Source organism: Pinus tabuliformis, chromosome X (assembly GCF_031772625.1).
Source record: "Pinus tabuliformis cultivar Carrire ecotype Pingquan chromosome X, CPIR1, whole genome shotgun sequence".
NCBI classification, from domain to species: Eukaryota; Viridiplantae; Streptophyta; class Pinopsida; order Pinales; family Pinaceae; genus Pinus; species Pinus tabuliformis.
Window position 1 is genome coordinate 929,600,009 of NC_142308.1, and position 8,953 is coordinate 929,608,961.

The following is an 8,953-nucleotide window of genomic DNA, read 5'->3' on the forward strand; positions in this document are numbered from 1 at the left end:
AACAGAGAAAAAGTAGACCGCTTTGATACCACTGATTTGGATTTAAATAAGAAGGTAATAAATTACAGAGATAACCATAAACACAGAGATGCAGTGGAAATAATACTTCATTTCATTAATGTAAAATAATGAAATATGCTTACAAACAGCAATGGAAATAAACCAGCTAGGGTGATGGTAGCTTATCTCTCAGAAGAGATGTGGTGGCTACATGCCTTTGAACTGTGTTAAAATGAGGCTCGAAGGCCTATTTATTATTTAGAAACATGGGAAAACCCTAAACACTGAAAATCCTAACCTTAGAAGATGAAACGCCAAATTGTGGGCCTTGTTTGGGTAAATTGGTACATCAACTTCCCAAGGTCATAACTTTGGCATACGATCTCTATTTGACGCGTACAATATCTTGTTAGAAATATATATCCAAGAACTACAACTTTGGGAAGAGAAACATCAGTCCATGGACCCATGTTGCTCCCAGTTTTCACAAAAAACGTCATTTAGGGCCTCGAAACAGCTCCAGAAGTTCAGGACCCAAAAAACTACTAAAAATTGTAAATTGTGATACAATTAAGGAAACTAAAAAGTTAAAAGAAACAATGGTGGGGTCCAAGTGGACTTGGTGGGTGGCCACCAATATCCACCTGGATCATGCCTCACCATATGGATCAACATTTTCTCTATGACAAGACATAAATACAATGAAAATATAAGCAGTTTTATCAACATGACAAGAGCATGTATATGGAAGGAGAAATAAGGTCTAAAAAGCTGAGACTAATGAATATGTAAATATGAAATTCTTATAACTAAGAAATTATTTCCCAGTGTACTCACTACACTGCTGTAGTCTTAGGAGATGACACAGAAGTTGTAGGAGCCATGTTTATCAAAAATATTACAAGACATTTACAATTGTACATGTGCATCGACTTCAAATGTATAAGAATACTATCACTTTGTTACTCAACAATAAAAATCTCTAATATAATTTAACAAGTATGATCTCCAATATTAAGAACGAACAGAACATTGGCATTTTCTGACTCACACAGCTAGGGGCTGAGACACAACTCGGGATGCAGCTTCTACAGGGTTTGAAGTTGGAGCTAGTGGTGTAATTTTTTGGGTAGTCTGCATTCGAAAGAAGTATTGTTAGTTTTTATAATAGAGGAAATAAAAATTTAAACCAAGAATCATGTGCAAAAACATCACTATTTGAATAATTCTTCAAAAAAAGGTCAGAAAACCTAAACCGTTGAAGGAGTTGATGTTGATGATGCTCCTACAGCGGAAAAGGTCTTACTCTACCAAGAAGCACAATATAATGTCATGTATAAAGATAAGATAAGATCTACACAAAATAAAAGGATAACCGACGGCTTAAACATCCTACAAGCAACAAATTAAGGATTTGCAGCGTAAGGCAAATCCTAAGGTGAAATTGTTGGTGATTCTTTTGATAAAAAAACTTTCATGAGTTGCCTTGGCCTAATAAAAATATGATCTTAGTGAATAAATAATCACTCCCCAATCAAATAAAGCAAGTCTTTTGGAAATGCAAAACAAGATACTTGAAAGGTAGTATGATGATTGTCTAAAGAGACATCTAAAGATTATACAGATGACTGTGTGCTTTATAATGGCCTTAAAATGGCCCAAATAGCCAAAGAATCTTTGGGACATTGCAAAATATTCATGAATGAAATGGATACCTGAAATGTAGTATGTTGATTGCATAAAAATAATCCTTTTGTTCTTATTTTCACTACTTGATGGAAACAACAAGTACCATTGCAAAAATTGCAAGAAGTGTCCACAACACACAAGAAAATGTCAATCTTTCAAGACCCTAATGTTCTTTCCATTCAACTTGAGATATTTGAGGATATATATTGTGTTAAATAGCTCACAACATTATGAGTACCTAGAGAATACTCTATTTGGCACCACTTTCCATTCAAGATACTCAGAGGAAACTACTCATTATCATGCATATGTGAAGGATAAAAATTATCATTGGTATTTATATATTGATTCCCATGTTTCTTCAACCACTTTATAGAGTCTTATTTGAGAAATTATTCCATGTTTTTCTTTTCTCAGAGTAATTATTCTAGAGCCATCATGGTGAAGGTGAAAATTTTTAAGAGATAAAGGCCTATAATGATCCTATCAATGTCATTTTAACTAGTCTGTTCCAGATTAATCATGTAAGAAAAGAGAAGGTTATAGTCCCAACTATGGTGAATAGTCTAAACCAAAAACTCCCTGTATTCTTTCAGAAATTCAAAGAATAGTGTGGTAGGTTTGATTAGGAATTGCATGCAACTTTCCATGTTCATATTTTCCTAGGTCAGTTACCAAAAGGAGTCGAAGTCCATTCATTCACACCCTGACAAACTCTGTAGCACCAATTCATCCATCAGACTTCACACCACTCTATCTTCTTCAGAAAAAGAGTAAAAGTTTGGAAATATTTCTAAAACATTTCATCCTCATTCATCTCCTCATTGTTGAACACCACCAGCACTGACTCATTCATTTTTCTGACTCACTTCATCCAAATAATTCAGTCCACTCCACGACTTACTCCACAACACTCCACACTTAGTTTATCCTACTCTGTCCAAAAACATTGTTTTGACTAGGGTTCTGACCTAAGCAAATATTAAACTTGGGTTTCCATATGACAATTCTTCTACACCTTGAACCTATACAGACTCTAGATACCTGAACAAAATTTAATATATTCTTAAAAACACACTGTTAATCTATGTTCCAATGTCTTAATTTTATTATTTTACACCACAAAATTTTGAATCACTCCCCCAAGGATACAACAATGAACTTAGGAATCACTGGTAAGACTTGCAAATAGAAACCTGCATAATCTAAACTCTGGAATCTTCTCAAGGATAGGCAGTAACAAAAGTTCTTTAAGAACTCTGGAATCTTCTTAAGGATAGAAAATAACATAAATTCTTTGAATTGTACCCCAAAGGCCTCAACATTCTAATTCATTGTCAAATGATTACACCTTTGAATGTATGGTGTTAATTTTAAACAATTGTAGTAGGAAGTAATCTTCTAGGGAGGTTGGGAGTAAGGCCTCGATCAGACAGGTGTGTGTTTTCTCCCTATTTAATATATCTAGACACTTTCTCCTAAATTTGATCTTTCCCAACACTTTCTCCAAATATAGCAAACCCAGGTAAAAATCTTTAATGTATTTGGGTTTCATCAATAATTCCATGTAAAGCCCTTTACTTTTGGCTTCATACATTATACATTATGGCTTGCTTAATTGATTTCCTCTCTTTCTCTTGATCTTATCTGATGTTTATTTCTCTTGTTCTTCTCTGATACCAATTAACAATAGATACAGATAATTAGTTTCTTTTAAATTAGTTCGGGGTATGTCAAAAACATGATCCACGCAAAGGGACAGACAAAGGAGATTGTGATTCACACTAAACATTCCTCGAAGAATTTAGAGTCTTCCAAGACTCAAACTTCTATGGTTGGATAGTTTCATCACAAGATTTCAAGAAATTCGAAATAATAGACAAGACATGAATCGGTTAGCAATAAAACCTCTCTAGTATCATATTTTCATATAATCTACATGTTTCTCAGAATTTTTATCCAAAGATTATCCTTATTTGAGTAGAATCTCCAAAAGAACTTAGCCTATAAAGCCTTATTCATGAGAAATCTAGAACCCGGGTTTTCAAAAACTTGATGGATCTGTATCTGAACCCCTATGTGAAACTTGGTAATTTAGAAAATAGAATAGGTAGAAAAACATTGTTTCCAGGAGAAAATTTGGCTCTATAACCCAGGTAAGTTTTTTGTATGGTGAAAATATGTGTGTCATCTGGAAGAATGAATTTATCGTCTTTATAAGTGGCATCTATAAAAATAAATGGCTATATAACTATAATAAGTCTATTGAAAACTACAATCATGCAATTTCGAAATCAAAATTCTAAGGTGTAAGAAACAGATAAATTACTTGTCCCATTTACAACTGGCCAAGTTCAGGGTCTGCTGGAAGCATTTTGTTCCTTTCCAAGTAATATCTACATAGGATTCCAATGTTTGAAATAGAATAATTCACAGGACTCAATTATTTTAACACATGAAGGAAAACTAATAAAGTTTACACATTTCTAGTTGCTATGCTATGTCAGTTGAACATTAGCAATTACTTAATATTGCACATTCCTTCAACGCCATAGCATATGAACATTGATGTATTTAAACTTCAAGTGGGCCCCTCAATCCAATACCTCTAGTAGCCTATGCAAATAGAATAATATCTGATCATATGGATGTTAACAATTTACATGCTAGAGTAGCTTATGTGTGATGAATGAAATTTGAGTGTGAAGATACACACAAAAATTTGTATGTGTCTAGCTATGGTACTTGGTTCTACAATTTTGATTCCGTTAGGCACTAGCTATAGGAATTTCCTATAGAAAGGTTTGAATTCTTTTTGGGAATCGCAATCAATTATTGTTGGATTGTTGGTGAGAGATCGAATCATTTGTGTGAAAATGGTCAGTCATTAGAAGGCGTTGAAGCTAACTACATTAATTTCTAGTGAAAGGGTCTTAAAATTAAGCCCCAAATATAAACCTAAACATGATTAAATAGTAAGTATGAAAGATGGGCAAGTTAGGACAGGGACTGGGCACTTGGGAAAAGGAGAAAAATAAACTAAGAAAGCTCTTTCAAAGTCACATGCAGAAGAAGAGGCAATGATTCTTCAGTATCAAGATGTCCCCAATCTTTATCAGACTTATGAAAATAGGGAATAAATCTAGGAATAACAAGAAACTAGGCTAGGAAGTATAAAGAAGCCAAGCAACTACAAATAATAACAAGCATTCTCCATTTAATCACATCAAGCATTCAAAAGGCATATCAAAGCTCTCTCTCTACTTTGACATTGACAAACACCTAGTGGCATCCAATACATTTGCGACTTTTTCATATAGTAGCAACAAGTTCTTCTATAATGCAGATGATTGTTTAAGAGTATCATTGCTACTGGTTATCAAAAATTGAGATGCACAAGATTTCATAAATCCTTCTTACTACTATCTAACAACTATAAAGGATGTTTCCTAATTCATGGATTTTTGACAACATGGACAATTTAGAGCATTTTCAGTTATCTTGATGGAAGAAAAATTGTTGCTCTTCACCTTCACCTTTCTCACAAGGCTAGACCTGTGATAAGTACTCATCATATAACTTCACTCGAAAATGCTCTGCCTCAAAAAATCCCACCAGATGACTGAAAACACACCTATCTTTTTTAGGAAGTTATACAAGTCTTCTGATTGGATGCTTTTCAACAAATTATCTCCAATAATTTCAGAAATACTGTTTGATGCATTTAAATTATTCCTGCCATAAAATATGTTTTAAACATTATATTTTTGCAAGGTTTGCTACTTAAACAATTATGTACTTGTGGCAGTTATCACATCAATCTGCCACAGACTTCAACCAACTCAAGTGATTAACAAGGATACTAAAATGTTATTTTTAATACAATATATTACCAAAAATAATGAAAAATCTTTACATATTGTAAAAGAGAAGATAAAAACAGCATAACGGCAATTTGAGTACGGCTTACTCTAGGAAAAAAAAATATATTTCCAAAATCAACCTGTGATAGGCAATGATCAATCATTATAGGAATCCATGTTCTCTATTCTTTTTAATATGTCTCTAATATAAAACCATAAACACTCTCTTTCTTTAATTCCATATTCATTATTTTTCAATAATGTTCCACCAAGTTTCTGTGAAAGAGGTATGCAGGAAAGGGGAAAAATGTCTTGGGGACGTGTAAAGATAGCCCCCAAATTTTATGAAAACCAAGGGTAATGTTGTTGGGGTTCCAAACATAGGGACCCCTATAAAAAATGCTAAAAATAAAAATTCAATTATATGAGAAACAATGACAAGTCAAAAACATGAATAATAAAAGCATGAAATAGATATTTACATTTGTTTTAGGGTTTTGAATTTTTTGTAATTTTTTAAATGTACTTCTTCTAAGGTCATTGGAAAAAAATTATGGGGCAACAACTACGAGTGCCACATTTTTGGAGGGGGGTGCCAGGAAACCCTTGGAAAAGGGAAATGTCCCCTTCAATGTTTCCCCAAATTTCGGTAAAAAGGGGAGATGGGGAAACATCTCCCACTGAATTCCCTTGTCTTGGGACCATGCGAAGCATGGGGGATGTGCCCACTGCCACCCACCATGTCCCCCCCATGTAACATTTATTTTCAAAGTGAGTGCATAGTTAGAGAGATAATTGTGAATAATCACAAAAAAAACCATGCAATATATGCAACATTGTTTGTTCTTTCAAGGAAAAAAGAACAAAGTGAAGCTAGATCAAAGTGAATGTGTGGTTAGAGAGACATACTTGTGAATCATTAAAAAAAAAACTATGCAACATGTGCAATGTTGTTTATTCTTTCAAGGAAGAAGTACGCACTCGGAGAGATTATCACATTCTCTTCATCACCAATATTTTCAAAGAACTTTGTTAATGGCTTACCATATTAAGCAAGGGATGCAATTTTCTTGAGATTATTAGATTCTATGCCAAAGCCAGTAAGATTAATTGCAGTAGCTTTGAAGTTGATTCCTTCCAGTAAGTCTATAGTTTTGTACCAACATCAAGCACTGAATCCACCTCCGTGTACAACCTAAAATAAACAACCTCTGAAAACAATTATCTATAATGAATTTATAAACAAATACTGTAGAAAAAAATAACATAGCTTAATAGTTGCTTATCAAAACTTGTCACTAATGGTCATTCATTCTACACATGAAAATCTGCTACAAAAAAACCATTAAACTGTAGAACATCAAATTTCTATTGTTGACCCATACCCTCGCATTTATTTTATAGAAATGAAAAGGGAAGACTAGGGTCTACAAAATTAGGTGCACCACCTCTATGCACAAGATTTCCAAGTAGGCACATAAAACAATGGTGCCCTCTCTAGCTAGTAAAACCATGAAAAATAGCAAGAAAATCTCCTCATGTTAGGCACTTCTCTGCATAGAAAGTCTAATCACAAAAAATATCAGTGAAAACAGTAGGAATAAAATCCTAAGTGATAGAAAAATGAATAAGGGAGGTTGACACCTACTCTTGTACTGTGCTGAGATTCATAAGAGAGTGAAGGGATCAAATTGAACCACCTTACAAGCCCTAATTTATGTTATAAACAAGGGAAAAAAAGAGCAATAGGGCAGCAGACTAACACTCTAACATGTGCACCCTATAGCTGATCCATATGTGCCCTAGAGAGAGTCCATAGTTATGTTGGAGAGAAGAAAATGCAACCCATAAATAAGAGAGCAAACACTAGATATGGTGCCATAAGGTGTAATCACTTGTATTAAAGAGATAAAGAAGATCACATGATGTTATGAATGAGTCATGAATGTTTATTTATACACAATTACTTTGTTCTGGTCACTGCGGATCAGCCACCTCAAAACTATTACGTTGTTGCATCTGCCCATTTCAAATGTCTTGTTACCATACTTCCCGACCTACCAAAAGTTTAGGAAAATATCAAAATTAGTTCAATTTCCTCTATGAAGATATCCGTACCTAGCTATGCAAGATTATTAGATAGTTTAAATGCTTTTAATCCCTTTCGTAAATCTTACGTAGGCCACTATCTTAGTGTTAATGGGATATGTATGTATTCTTTTATTTGTGACTTAGGGAAAAAAAAATATTTTTATACTCTCTTATTTGAGACTAGCTACACTCCTAGAATCGTCTATAAATAGATCAGAAAGAGAGATGGAACTCACATAGTTTGAGTCACATACTTCCTTTCTCTTTTATAAGTTGCATCTATGCCTATGATCTGAGCATAAATTTCACCAGTGCCCTATTTATAGAATCTGAGCATGGCAAGCTGCATGAAAAGTGCTAAACTCTTGAACTTGTTGTTTCTATCAATTCTGCTGTGGGCTCCAGTTTTTCTAGAAAAGGTGTATGCGACCAATAATAGAAGGGGGAATAAGAACACTAGGCTTCAATTGAAGCCTTGCATGAATCTGGTTTTGTATTATCATTACATCATTTACAATGGCTCCAACGAGAACAACGCAACATCTACCATTGTGGTTGATCCTAAGGGAGGAAACCTTACCGCTCTCTTTAGTAGCCAAGATCACAGATTCAGAGATATGGTAGTCTTCGAAGATCCTTTAACACTCAAAAATTATCTGCACTCCCCTCCTATTGGCAGAGCTCAGGGATTATATTTTTATGACATGAAGAACACTTATAGTGCTTGGTTTTCATTCATGATTGTGATCAACTGTACTGATTATAAGGGCATGATCATATTGGCTAGGACTGATCCAACCACTATTGAATACAAGGATTTATCTGTGGTGGAGGCACTAGTGCTTTTTTCATGGCAAGAGGGATCACCACCCTTTTCATCGATACGTTCGAGGGAGAGGCTTATTTCGGACTCCATTTGAACATCACACTTTATGAGTGCTATTGATATATCGCTTAGACGATGATATAACGTTTGAGTATGGCCATGTTCTTTTTTTGGTTTTTCCAGGTACCCGTATTGCATATATGGTTGCATCTTTTGTTAATCTGCTAGCCACCACTGTATTCTGTTCATCTGTTGGTAGCTTGTTCTGGGCTAACTTCCCTACTGTTAGTGCATGCACTATTTTTTGGCTCTGAATAAAATAGAAAATGCAACCCATAAATAAGAGAGAAAACACTCGATATGGTTCCATAAGGTGTAATCACTTGTATTAGAGAGATAAAGAAGATCACATGATGTTAAGAATGAGACATGAATGTTTATTTATACATAATTACTCTGTTATGGTCACTGCAGATCAACCACC

General features: G+C 34.3%; 1 pseudogene; it reads left to right on the top strand.

Moving 5' to 3' along the window:
• Window positions 1-7,978: 7,978 nt before the first annotated feature.
• On the top strand, window positions 7,979-8,589 carry LOC149142735 (disease resistance response protein 206-like; annotated as a pseudogene).
• The last annotated feature ends 364 nt before the right edge of the window (window positions 8,590-8,953 follow it).